Source organism: Mytilus galloprovincialis, chromosome 1, assembly GCF_965363235.1.
Source record: "Mytilus galloprovincialis chromosome 1, xbMytGall1.hap1.1, whole genome shotgun sequence".
NCBI classification, from domain to species: Eukaryota; Metazoa; Mollusca; class Bivalvia; order Mytilida; family Mytilidae; genus Mytilus; species Mytilus galloprovincialis.
The window spans coordinates 44880077-44895155 of NC_134838.1; positions in this window are offsets into that span (position 1 = coordinate 44880077).

The window sequence follows — 15079 nt, forward strand, 5'->3', positions numbered from 1 at the left end:
ACCAATTCAAGATCAGTTCTGTAATTCATATTTTAGCAAGACCTATTCAATATCGGTTCTGTTATTCATATTTTAGCATGACCAATTCACGATCGGTTCTGTAATTCATATTTTAGCATGACCAATTCAAGGTCGGTTCTGTAGTTCATATTTTAGCAAGACCTATTTAATATCGGTTCTGTAATTCATATTTTAGTATGACCAATTCACGATCGGTTCTGTAATTCATATTTTAGCAAGACCTATTCAATATCGGTTCTGTAATTCATAATTTAGCAAAACCTAATAAATATCGATTCTGTAATTGATATCTTAGCATGACCAATTCAATATCGGTTCTGTAATTCATATTTTAGCATGACCATTTAATTATCGGTTCTGTAATTCATCTTTTAGCAAGACCTATTCAAGATCGGTTCTGTAATTCATATTTTAGCAAGACCTATTCATTCAATATCGGTTCTGTAATTCATATTTTAGCAAAACATAATAAATATCGGCTCTCTAATTCATATTTTAGCATGACCAATTCAATATCGGTTCTGTAATTCATATTTTAGCATGACCAATTCAATATCGGTTTTGTAATTCATATTTTAGCAAGACCTATTTAATATCAGTTCTGTAATTCATATTTTAGCATGACCAATTCAAGATTGGTTCTGTAATTTATATTTTAGCATGACCATTTAATTATCGGTTGTGTAATTCATATTTTAGCATGACCAATTCAAGATCGGTTCTGTAATTCATATTTTAGCAAGACCTATTCAATATCTGTTCTGTAATTCATATTTTAGCAAAACCTTATAAATATCGGTTCTGTAATTCATATTTTAGCAAGACCTATTCAATGTCGGTTCTGTAATACATATTTTAGCATGACCAATTCAATATCGGTTCTGTTATTCATATTTTAGCAAGACCTATTCAATATCGGTTCTGTAATTCATGTTTTAGCATGACCAAATCAAGATCGGTTCTGTAATTCATATTTTAGCAAGACCTATTCAATATCGGTTCTGTAATTCATATTTTTGCAAGACCTACTCAATATCGGTTCTGTAATTCATATTTTAACAAGACCTATTCAATATCGGTTCTGTAATTCATATTTTAGTATGACCGTTTATTATCGGTTCTGTAATTCATATTTAAGCATGACCAATTCAATATCGGTTCTGTAATTCATATTTTAGCATGAGCAATTCAATATCGGTTCTGTAATTCATATTTTAGCAAAACCTAATAAATATCGGTTCTGTTATTCATATTTTAGCATGAGCAATTCAATATCGGTTCTGTAATTTATATTTTAGCAAAACCTAATAAATATCGGTTCTGTAATTCATATTTTAGCATGACCAATTCAATATCGGTTCTGTGATTCATATTTTAGCATGACCAATTCACGATCGGTTCTGTAATTCATATTTTAGCAAGACCTATTCAATATCGGTTCTGTAATTCATATTTTAGCATGACCAATTCAAGATCGGTTCTGTTATTCATATTTTAGCATGACCATTTAATTATCGGTTCTGTAATTCATATTTTAGCATGACCAATTCCTGATCGGTTCTGTAATTTATATTTTAGCAAGACCTATTCAATATCGGTTCTATAATTCATATTTAAGCAAAACCTAATAAATATCGGTTCTGTAATTCATATTTTAGCAAGACCTATTCAATATCGGTTCTGTAATTCATATTTCAGGTTACAAGAGCGCAATTATTTGTAATGCATTTTCCATAGGACCCCAGTGGTATTCAAAAATTTATTTCTTGAAGAATAAACAAACTAGAAAAAAATGGGTAGCAGTTCCTGAGACTATAGATGTCAGCCTTTTATTACAGCAAAAAAAAAAGTATATGGTCATGCGGCACAAAGTGCCCTAAAATGCAGTTGTTATGGAAGCTTCCTAATTCCGCACTAAATTGGAAAGGCTAATTTTGAAAGGATCCTCAGTTAATAAAAAAATTCTATCTTCTACACATTGTGAAATATGAATTTAATTTTCACCAATTTTCAAACCTAAATGGATAAGCTTTTAAATAAAAAATAATTCCAACTTGCATCATCCAATCAGGAGCTTCAAAGTTTTTTTTCTGAGTGCCATCTTGGGGTAAAAAAGTTGCCGGTTGAATGTAAACAAATAATTGCGCTCTTGTAACCTTCAGCATGACTAATTCAGTATCGGTTCTGTAATTCATATTTTAGCAAGACCTATTCAATATCGGTTCTGTAATTCATATTTTAGCATGACCAATTCAAGATCGGTTCTGTTATTCATATTTTAGCAAGACCTATTCAATATCGGTTCTGTAATTCATATTTTAACATGACCAATTCAAGATCGGTTCTGTAATTCATATTTTAGCAAGACTTAATAAATATCGATTCTGTTGTTTATATTTTAGCAAGACTTAATAAATATCGGTTCTGTTGTTCATATTTTAGCAAGACCTATTTAATATCGGTTCTGTAGTTCATATTTTAGCATGACCAATTCAAGATCGGTTCTATAATTCATATTTTAGAAAGACTTATTCAATATCGGTTCTGAAATTCATATTTTAGCATGACCAATGCAAGATCGGTTCTGTTATTCATATTTTAGCGAGACTTAATAAATATCGGTTCTGTAATTCATATTTTAGCAAGACCTTTTCAATATCGGTTCTGTAATTCATATTTTAGCATGACCAATTCAAGATCGGTTCTGTAATTCATATTTTAGCATGACCATTTATTAATCGGTTCTGTATTTCATATTTTAGCATGACCAATTCAAGATCGGTTCTGTAATTCATATTTTAGAAAGACCTTTTCAATATCGGTTCTGTAATTTATATTTTAGCATGACCAATTCAATATAGGTTCTATAATTCATATTTTAGCAAGACCAATACAATATCGGTTCTGCAATTCATATTTTAGCAAGACCTATTTAATATCGGTTCTGTAATTCATATTTTAGCATGACCAATTCAATATCGGTTCTGTAATTCATATTTTAGTAAGACCTATTCAATATCGGTTCTGTTATTCATGTTCTAGCAAGACCTTTTCAATATCAGTTCTCAATCGTAACTACTCGGTCATTCTCGCTGTGCAGTACAATAACGTTATTTCTTCGTGCAACCAGAAAGGCCGAGTAGTTTCGAGTGTATCAGTTCTGTCATTCATTATTTTACCAAGACCATTTCAAGTAAATGCCCTTAATGAAAATTAAAATTTTAAAGGCCCACATTTTATTGAAGTCCACGCAGTTGAACAGTTTTGAAGCGACAGATTACAAATACGATTGAAGAATTTAGATCTAATAGCTAGGGACAACATCGATGTGTACCTCTGCGAATTTAAAATGTAGACAAAGTTAAAAATTATGAACCAGACGATCGTTTGAGTTCTCGAGAGTTTGAGTTGTAATTTTACTGAAAAAATTTACGTATATATGATGTTTGTTTATATTTCCTGTTTACACTATAAGGTCGGTCGAGACGTCAATTGGGAGTGAATTTACCACGGCTTTCATACTGCTGTTACTATACTATATATAAAAATATTAATTTTCGCGAACCATTTAGGTCACGGAAATTCCAAAATATGGCATCAGTAAGGAGAGTTGTACAAACAATGTAAATACACAGAACCCCATCCAAACTTGCTTTAGCTAATAGTATTCATCTTTTTCTATTTTATATGTACAAACAACATTCCATTTTTCTATAATTTCGATTAAAAAATTCCAAAATCTGAGTTAAAATAGGTCGAATGCCCCAAATAAACGTTGTCTGATTGGTTGAAGTACTGTGGCGTCGATGATAAGCATAGAAAGCCTCGATGTAAAGCACACGCTTCACAGGAATAAGGAGAGTTTTACAAATAATGTGAATACACAGATCCTCCATCCTATTTATTTTTTGCTTAAAATGTTGCAGTGTTCATCATTTCTGTTTTGATTCTGCTAACAACATTCCATTTTTTCTATAATTCCGATTTAAAGATGTGGAAACCCGCAATAAAAATAGATGGCCTCAATGATTTAAAAGCAACGCAAAAAATTCCATTAATACGACCCTGAGTTCAACCGGGGTTATATAAACCGATTCACAAATAAATAATGCGCTCAAATGTAATTCTTAGTGAAGTATACGGGTAAATTCGTTTACGGAAATTTATACACACTTTATCATTAATATATTACCAGGCTTTTGCATATTCACGTTTTTTTTATGCTCAACTTTAGTCAAATTCAATTCTATACATTTTTTTTTACGTAAAGCAATAGGAGTAAGAATATTATTTCGCGCCAATTTAACCAGCATCACCACCACCATCTAAATTATTTACCGTTATATTTGTGAAATTTCAGTTATATAGTTTATTAATTAGAGAAATTTTGGTAAGTATTACTAATTAATGTTAAGGTTCTACTGATGTGCTTCTCTAGAACTTTTTGACGGTCAGTTTTATCCCATTTATCTCAATATTATCCCCGATGACAAAAATGTCAACCCGACCTATTCGTGTCATTCGTGTCAAAAGTGAAAATCGATCTATTTGATGAACTAATTTCTTCATAAACTGTACATGAGGGTTTGGATGGGGTTAAATGATTAAAGAATAATGCCCTTAAAAATTGAAGATTAGAGAATAACGGGCAAAAAAATTGAAGATTAGAGAAAAAAGGGGTTAATTTTTTGAAGATTAGAGAAAAAAGGGGTTATTTTTTAAAGATTAGAGAAAAAAGGGGTGAAAATTAAATGTTTACAGAATAACAGACCCCCCTCCCCCCCTCCCCCCCCCCCATCCAGACCCTCGTACATGCATTATTTCTGTATTATTTGATAACCAATCACATTCACGTTTCATGTTTGCATGACAATGGGTTATGTATTATAGTGGATTGTAAGGGCGATGCAACATGTGAGGTCTGCGCGATCACGTGACATTATTATTTGTAAACAAACATGCTCCCCGTGTAACACGTGTCCTTTCAAAGTGTGATGAATCTTTCAATCACTATTTTATGATATATTTTTCTGTTTTCAGGTTTGCATATAAGTAGTCAAAGTGAATTAGACATAGTTCTGAGTATTGTGGATTTTTTTTTAATTAGAAGGTAAGTCTACATAACTTCATAAGTCATTATTTAACTCTGAGACTACTATAACACATTAAAGTAGTCTCAGTTTAACTGAAGTCTAAAAAGATGACTCAACTTTCCCTCTTATTCTCCCTCTATTTTTGAAACCTGCATACCAAATGAAAGGGCATTTGCTCCCCTTTAAATTTGCTCAAAAGTCATAGTCCATTTACAGTAACGGCTGATTTGTGATTTTACCATCTTAACTGCAATTTTCATATTGAACACATTTGACCATTCAGTATGAGTTCCCATGTATTTTTGTCTTATATGAAGGAGGTTTTAGGTCATGTTTTCCTAAACACCTTATTGCTATTTGTCTGTCTGGATTGTTAAAACCACAAATTCAAATATTGATGAATATGCAAGTTTTCAACAATCCAGGAGAATTGACATCCACGAAAAATATAGGAATCCACAGTAAGATTTAGGTTTTGATAAATTTTGGAAATGACAATTAGGAAGTTATAAAACTTTATTCTTTGAATATGTTTGAAGCATATTACATGCATGCTCGGCACCGCTTTTTATCAGGAATTTTATAATTTATGTCTTAAAATTCAGGTTTTTTCCATTATAATAGGTGGATTTTCAAGTTAATGAGAAAAATGCTTTGTTCACTAATTCAGCAATGCTTTAACTGTTGTGTATGTGAGCTCCCTTCGGCTATTATTAGAATCTAGATTTACATCATTCATTTTCAATGTAAGAGTTCTCCTTTCATTCAAAAGGTAGATTTCCATGTTTGCTGGTCACTTGACTAGAAACTGCATTCAGTGATATTGTTTGTCTCAATTTACACCTGAATTTCAGATTTTTCCTAATTACCAATAACTAAAATAAATGTCATTTAATACGTATTAAATACATGTAGCATTGTATGTAACTATCATATTCATGTTTTTATTTGACATTATGAAAGTACTATTGAGATCCAGGATTCTGACTTGAATAAACAGTGTTTGTAACACACATGGTTTTATCCGTTTCTTTCCCTTCCCTTAAAAGTATCTTTCAGTTTGAAACTACCTGACAATCATACTGAGTTCACACCTAATTTGAATTGGATTGCATTGACATTAACTAATTTGAATTAGTTTAATTCACATTTGAAACGGTTTACATTAACAAACACATAGTTCAAATGCGAATCGAATGCAAGTGAATTGTTTGTCTATCTATGGTCAACATGTTGGGGTATGACTATACCACTTAAAATTACCAATTTTAAGAAACATTGTTGAATTTTATTTATGGAAGCTTACTTTTCATTTATATAAATTTAAGATTAATATTTCTGAGGTTATGGATTGTCTCTACTTATAAAGGGGGAGGATTCCCAGTTATTTAATATATATTTTGTATTCAGGCGCGTAGCTCCCTATATGCCAACACGCAACTGCGTACATATCAATTCAGCATGCCAACAAAAATATCAAAATAAAAATTTATAGCATTCGGCATGCACAAAAAAATGTCAAAATAAAAATTTATAGCATTCGGTACGCAAAAAAAAAATAATGTCAAAATAAAAATTTAAAGGAAACTCAAATATGTTGTTTATAATAAACAAATCATTTAAAAATTGTATGTTTTTCGAATATCATAAATACAGTTGTGAAAATGAATAATCAGTCCCTTGCTTTAATGAAAATGAAAAATCTTGCTTCACTAGTGCAGAAAATGAATAATTTGTCCTCTTAGATTACAAAAATAAATAACCGATCAAAAACAAATCCTCCTGCCCCCTCCCCCAGAATATCAAATGGTTGACCCCTAAGTCTATATATAGGATTTTTTTCTGCGACAAGTGCCTCAAACCATGTATTAAGATTTTTGGATAAAGGACCACAATAGGTAAAAGTCCAATTTAATATTAAATGTTTTAAGTTCTTAGACTACATTCATTCTGTGTCAGAAACCTATTCTGTTTTGACTATTTGATCACAAACCAAATTCAGAGCTGTATCACGCTTTAATGTTGTGTCCATACTTGCCCCAACTGTTCAGGGTTCGGCCTCTGCTGTAGTATCAAGCTGCGCCTGTGGAGCATCTGGTTTATTTGAAGGGTAGATGTTCCCGACCTGTTTATTAGTGGAATTGTGAATCAGGCCATTACTCTTCTCAATTGTATTAATGCATACTTTTCATGTTGGGACAGTTTCCCTCATTTTTGAAGGCTGTATGGTTGCCTATAATTGCTTTGTCATTTGAACATTTGTGGGTAGTTGTCTTATTGGCAATCTTATTACATATTTTAATTTTTATACGTATCCATCCTTCAGAAAAGTTGTTCCAAATGTAATGAATCCCCTCCAGGCTTGCCTTTATCTTCATTGGAACAATTTTTGGGATACGATTGCTTTCAAGCAATCTGTAGACTTATACTGGTGGCTCAGAGCATTGCCCTCACGTCATTCGTTTTATTCTAAACATTAAGGAACATCTCAGATTCTTATGATTGTCTTGCTTTAAAAGGTAAAAACAAACAAAGGGATTGAACTTTAACAACTTTCCTATAATGTTCTTTTCATAATCTTCATGTTTGATAATTCCCTTGACTTATATGCGTGTTTTTAACAACACGGAAAATCAGAATTAAGCAGTATTTATATTTAGTGTTTTTATAAATTTAGAAACACGTTGAAGGGAATTCCCAGTTTTGATAAAATGCGAGAGTTCTCTGAATTCCGATAAATCTATTTCTGTCATATAAGAACTGAAGTGGAGTTTTTCTTATATTTTACCTTTATGAAGGTATCTTTGAGATTGTACTTCCATAAAGAAATAGAGAACTATCTAGGTCGTTATCGTGAATCAGATTTGAACAGGACTTGGGGAATAAAGGTAAAGACCGAATGTCAGTTTTAGTCTTATATATGTACTTTAATTTTAGTCTTACATGTATTTATGTGTACATATATCACTGATTCAGTGGCGATGGTGAATAGCTATATATAGACACTGACAAGTCTTAGATAACATTTTATAGTTTTGAATGTTTCTTCATCAGTTGACTAAAATTAGGTAGAGGTATGTTTTTATTTCCAACAGAGGGGCACTCATGCTCAACCTATATCAGTTTGTGCATGAAGCGATTGATAGTTGCCAGACACTGAATGATTATACCACAAATTTGTGAAGGTTTTAGCCTATGCATATATACTTTAAATACGATAAAAAAAAATTATGTCTTTTTCAGGACTTCTGATCCAACCATGTAGAATGGCATGTTATTGAGATATGGTTCTGGTTGATGGATGTTCATGAAGGACCTGTAGTACAAAGTATATCACTGGATTGAGCTCTCTGTCAAAGTGAATTATTAAAGTGCTTTGCTTTGAGCTCGGTTCATTGTTATGCAATGCATTCTTTGTGAAATAAAGATTTTACAGACAACTCTCATGTACAAGGATGTCTCCAAGTATTATCATTTCTATGTACAATGTAAGTAACAGGGAGATAAAAGCATTTTTTGTTTGTTTGAACCAAACATTATTTGTCCATTGACCAAATTTGTTTTGCTTTCACCAGCTTTGAAGGAGATATTATCAAAGAATTGATAGAAAACAACACAGAAGCTTACTTTCTAGCTCATCAGGCCCAAGCATCATTGTTAGGCATTGTCATTACTAAAAACCAATAAATGTCTTCTAATCTGAGGATCAATTCAACATTTTAAAGTGTTTTACTAATGATACTGACAAGCCACCACAAAGATATACTGAGTGCCAATGAAAACGCAACACTTTTGTTTTTCAAAAAAGTCTGATAATTTTTATTTATTTTATATTAGAACTTTGTAAAGTTGGTTGCAAATGACTTTAAAGACAATTGTCGACAACTTTACGGTTGGGTAATTTTTGGAACAAATGCGAAGTAAGGGTTATTTTGAACGGATATAAACCGAGTTCACCGCTTTTCAACATACGCACCATTTTCACGATTGTGTCATTTAAAGCTTGGCTAATGTCATGAATTTTTACCGCCCTTATTGTAAGGAAACTGCAATAAACATCTGAGTAAATGCCAGGACTTTCTGACAACCAGCGACATGCAGTTTCGGGCATGATTCAATGAAGCCTTTCACAGCATACAATAACCCAAATCATCCACAAATTCAACAAAAATGGATCAGTTAATGATAAGCCACATCCCGGGGTTCAAAAAGCAAGAAACGCTCAGCAAAACCGATACATTTGGTCTTTAACATATCCGATATCGACTCTGATGGATGTCCAAAGGTCACGTGAGTTCAATGGTGGTCACGGTAGATCCTATGGAGCAATTTCAGTAAAGCACCATTTGCACAGAAATTCAACGGTTAAAGAGGACCACCACAGCCGACATCTAAACGGCTGTCTGGTGTAAACATCGAATTATGTAGACCAAAAATCATTCATTATGTACCAAAAATCATCAGTGGTGGTTACATAGACATTTGGCAGCCGCCTTGGCCAAAAGTCGTGCGTTTCGCCAGATTTAGGTCCGATAGAGCAAATTTTGCATTAGATTTTACATGGTTTAGACGATGAAAACCACCACCAATATCATAAAGTCAGCTTGAGTTTGCTTTACAGGACAAGTGGAATAACATTCCTCGAGATCACATTAAACGTCCGGGATGATCAATTCCACGGCGCTGTCGAGATTGCGCTGCACAACGGGGTTGTAACATTTTTTGTTAGGATTGTGATTTGATGATTCGACATTGGATGTTTCGTTTAGCTATTGCGCCCGAAAGATGACAATGAAACATTTTTGTTTGATATCGATCTATTGTTAGAATTGTTAATTTTCAAGAACAATTCATTTTGAAAGATTATGATTTCTAATATAAATATTATTTTTGAAACACCAAGTGTTGCGTTTTCATTGGCACTCAGTATATATAAATAGAACCATACAAATAGTTAGCAAATACATATAAAAAAAGATGTGATATGATTGCCAATGAGACAATTCTCCACAACAGACCAAAATGACATAGAAATTAACAATAACAGGTCGCCGCACAACCTTCAACAATAAGCAAAGCTAATGCAGCATAGTCAGCTATAAAAGGTCTCGAAATGACAATGTGAAACAATTCAAAGGAGAAAAATAACAGGCTTATTTATGTACAAAAAATAAAGAAAAAACGAATATGTAACACATAAACAAACGACAACTACTGAATTACAGGCTCCTTATATCATGTTCTCAGATATCATCTCCCAATTAAAAAAAATCCAGAAAAATTGAACCTATTATGTGTTGCTCTCCTAGCTATAAAATGTATCCAAAATCAAAGATGTGGAACATATTCTATCATAATCATTTGGTAACTAATGCAATTAGTGTCTCTTCCATGCCTGTCTTGAACATAAAAACTAAACTAAATATAAAATAAACAATACTCCTAATGCTCCGGTTGGTTGTCATCGTGCAACACAGTTAATAACACATATAGGAAAATCATAGAACTACATTTATCATAAAACACTGTCAAACATCCAAACTTACTATCCACACTCATCTGTGTCCACACTTGTTATCTTAGTAAAAATAAAGTTTGGATTAAAATAAAAAAGAAGATGTGGTATGATTGCCATGAAGACAACCATCCACAAAAGACCAAAATGACACAGACATTAACAACTATAGGTCACCGTACGGCCTTCAACAATTAGCAAAGCCCATACCGCATAAATCTATATAAAACTAGTATAGATTTGAATTGTACAAAAAATCAACATAGTTTCAATAGATAAAATAAAAAAAAAAAAACGGTGGAAAACAGAGATAAAAAGCAGATAAATAATTGTATAGAAAGTGTTGCAAATCTTTGAATATCCTAAAACTGTTTGTACAGTTATGAGTCTTTAAATTTAAAAAAAAAAGAAGATGTGGTATGATTGCCAACGAGACAACTCTCCTCAAGAGATTAAAATGACACATATAGATAGGTCACCATACATTCAACAATGAGCAAAGTCCATACTGCATAGTTAGATATAAAAGGTCCCGAAATGACAATGTAAAACAATTCAAACGCGAAAACTAACGGCCTTGTTTATGTACAAAAAAAAAATGAATGAAAAACAAATGTGTACCACATGAACAAATGACAACCACTGAATAACAGGCTCCTGACTTTGGACAGGCACATACATACCGTGGCAGAATATGTGACGGGGTTAAACATGTTAGCGGGATCCCAACCCTCACCTTACCTGGAACAGTGGTATAACAGTACAACATAAGAACGAACTATAAAAATCAGTTGAAAAAGGCTTAACTCATCAAATGGACAAAAATACAAGTGGACGTGGCCGTGTACTTGTACATCCCAACAATAAAAAGACACAACGTACAGATTTGAGAGTACTTGCAGTTAACTGACAGCTAGTTCAAAGCCACTAACAACTAATAAAAAAATTATGGATCTTATACAAATATATCCTGCTTACAAGGGGTATTTTTGGCAAATACCCCTTGTAAGCATGATATAATTGTTTAGTTCCACCGAATGTTCCACCTCAGAAAGTTTATTATAATCAGGTATCATATGAAATTTCGACTTGAATGTATAATTTTTGTATACACTGCAGCTGTGCTATTTGTGCAGTCAAATTTCATTGACCGTATAATCATTTCTTATCTTTTTTTTATGTACAATCACTGACTGTATATATATCTCCCTTTTTATGATAATAAGCTGGTTCTCGGCTGACTACTACACTTTGTTCATCAGTTTCAGTGAAGCGTAATACAAGTGGATTCCAGTTTTATGTGACCGGTTGACAATTCGTTTTCGTTGAGTTTTATCTAATGACGTCATTCCCGGAATTTTCACGTCATTCGGTTCAAATTCAATAATGATGCTTTTTATCCTAAATATTTCATCTGGAACCATATATTTAGAATGACCATGAACTTGTCATATTAGAATAGAAATAATTCATTGAGTTATTTTTAGACATGGTATTCCCCATCTGCCATGGTATTTGTTAGCAAATACGCCGGCACATGGATTTCCCTAATGGCAAATACCCCGACAGAGAAAAGAAAATCTCAATATATAGAAATTGGTGAAAAATACCATGTTTCTCATCCAATCAAAATACAGCAGTATTACATAAGGTGGAATTAAAGACTAAATTATCAATCCGTATACATCCAACATTCAATGGATTTAGTGTAAAGACGTCATAAACAGTCAGAGAAAAACACGACCTTGTGCAATGCCAAGATACAAGTATCGACAGATGGTAGATCCATGAATGTGTATATGTATAAAACATATACTAGTAATATTTAGTTTGCTTTTAATTACTGATAACAAAATCAATATTTATACCAATAAAAACAATATTCAATGAGCTTATTACAGTGTTGAATTGGTAACCTTTAAGAATTGTCATTTCATTCGTTTAAACGGGCAGTGCATTAGAGTGAAATTAATTTCTCCTGGATGTTTTCATCAATGTAGCATAGAGGCCGTTAGGTTTTCCCGCTTCAAAATTATTTTCGCGGTATTTTATTGCCCATGTAATCATTCAGCACGACACCGTCAATCTGAACAGTCGAATTTTGGTAAATTTTACTTCTGATTAAAAGTTTATTCAGCTTTATATTTGAAGGGTTTTTTGTTTGATACTGATGTTTGAATTATATATTATATGTGTATATATATGTATGATTATGAATCATGTTTATTTCATATTAAATATAGAGCATCGGCGTTGTCGTGTGACTATCCCCTAATAAAGTTTTTGGTATTTATTATAGCCTTTTATGGCGTGTATATTCAGAGTGTTTATATATATTTGGTACAAGTATTGGTTATACTTGAATATTTGGTACAGAATTGGTTTTATGTCTACATTGATGGGTTGTTTATACCAGGAGAATAAGTTTATTTAAAGGATCGATAAGTTTACCAGGATCGTTTCTGAATTTCCGGACACGGTTAACAACATTTCCGTAAAAATTAGCATGTGCTATCCCGTTTGAAATATTTTTTTTACAGGTACAACCAAACTTCAAAACCAAATCTTTATATCTATGGGAAAATTTAGTAAAGGTTTTAAGTAATTTATGGTAACGAAATCCCTGACTTAATAATTTACTAGTAATACATAGATTTCGTTCGTTAAAATAAAAAAAAAAAAAACACGTCACAACTGACACGGGCATAGCGAACGAGTTGTGAAATATAAACACCGTAAGAACACAAACCGCTTTGAAAGGTCTTGAAGTTTTTTTCTTATTCTGGAAATAGGCTAAATATCGTACTCTATTATTTGCTTCTAAATTATTTTCAAAAAGTAATATTCTATTATTACAACATTCATACATTTATTTAAATAAGAATCTAGAGATTTTTTATCAGATTTTTCACGTTTACACTATTTTTTACAAAACGAGGAAAGAGAATATTTGGTATATTTATATTTTTACAGAAGTTTGATTTCAGAACTTATATAATTATAATCAATAGCATTAGGAATATTAGTTTTAAATCAAATCAAAGCGTTGTAGACCTTACAGCAATCGAGTCAAATCAAAACAAGTGTGTGTCTTTATAAAATTTCGGAATGATTGAAAATAACATTAATATCACCGCCTCAATTTTGTTTTTGTGGGATTCGGGATGCTTCCTTAGTATTCTTTGTAATGTTTGTTAACTATAATTGTTTGTCTTTTTAATCGGGTTTCTTACGGTGTTTATATATCTCAATTTGTACGATTCGCTCGTGTATGTAACAATGTTTTAGATTTTAACGAGAGAAATTTATGTATTACTGAAAAATTATTACACCAGGGTTTTCGATATCACAAACTAGTCAAAACATTCACTAAATTTTATCATCGGTATAAAGACATCATTCGTAAATATAGTTCAACATGCAGACTTCTAATACGTTCAGGTATTTCACATCCAATTTTTTATGGAAATATTCTTTATAAAGCACAAAGGTGTCAGTATTCACCTCAGAAACTTACAAAACCTTTGAATAGACTTATTAAGAAGGGATATAATTACGAGACTGTTGTCAAGTCATTAAATATTGCATATTTTGGCGTTAATATTGAGTCACTGATAAGGTCTTTGCATCGAAACTAAACACATTTATTCTAAAAACAGTTGTTGGCATGACACGGGTTATGTTCTTCTCATATATGTTATGATGGAATGATACTAAACCCCTAACGGGAAGGATTGTGCCTGATGTTCATATGATGAAATCATAATCTTTCAGTCAGTTTAATTGAAGTCTGGAGCTGGCATGTCAGTTAACTGCTAGTAGTCTGTTGTTATTTATGTATTATTGCCATTTTGTTTATTTTCTTTGGTTACATCTTCTGACATCAGACTCGGACTTCTCTTGAACTGAATTTTAATGTGCGTATTGTTATACGTTTACTTTTCTACATTGGTTAGAGGTATAGGGGGAGGGTTGAGATCTCACAAACATGTTTAACCCCGCCGCATTTTTGCGCCTGTCCCAAGTCAGGAGCCTCTGGCCTTTGTTAGTCTTGTATTATTTTAATTTTAGTTTCTTGTGTACAATTTGGAAATTAGTATGGCGTTCATTATCACTGGACTAGTATATATATTTGTTCAGGGGCCAGCTGAAGGACGCCTCCGGTGCGGGAATTTCTCGCTACATTGAAGACCTGTTGGTGACCCTCTGCTGTTGTTTTTTATTTGGTCGGGTTGTTGTCTCTTTGACACATTCCCCATTTCCATTCTCAATTTTATTCTTTTTGTTTATGGTATTGTCTGTTATACTCGACCTGTGATTTGCGACTGTCCATTTCATTGTCGGGTGGAAAGGGGACCGGGGGATGAATTCCTCCTTTTCTAAATATCTGAATCCACGCCTGATCTTGTTATCTTTGCATATTTCTGATAAGTGAATCGTCCACATATGG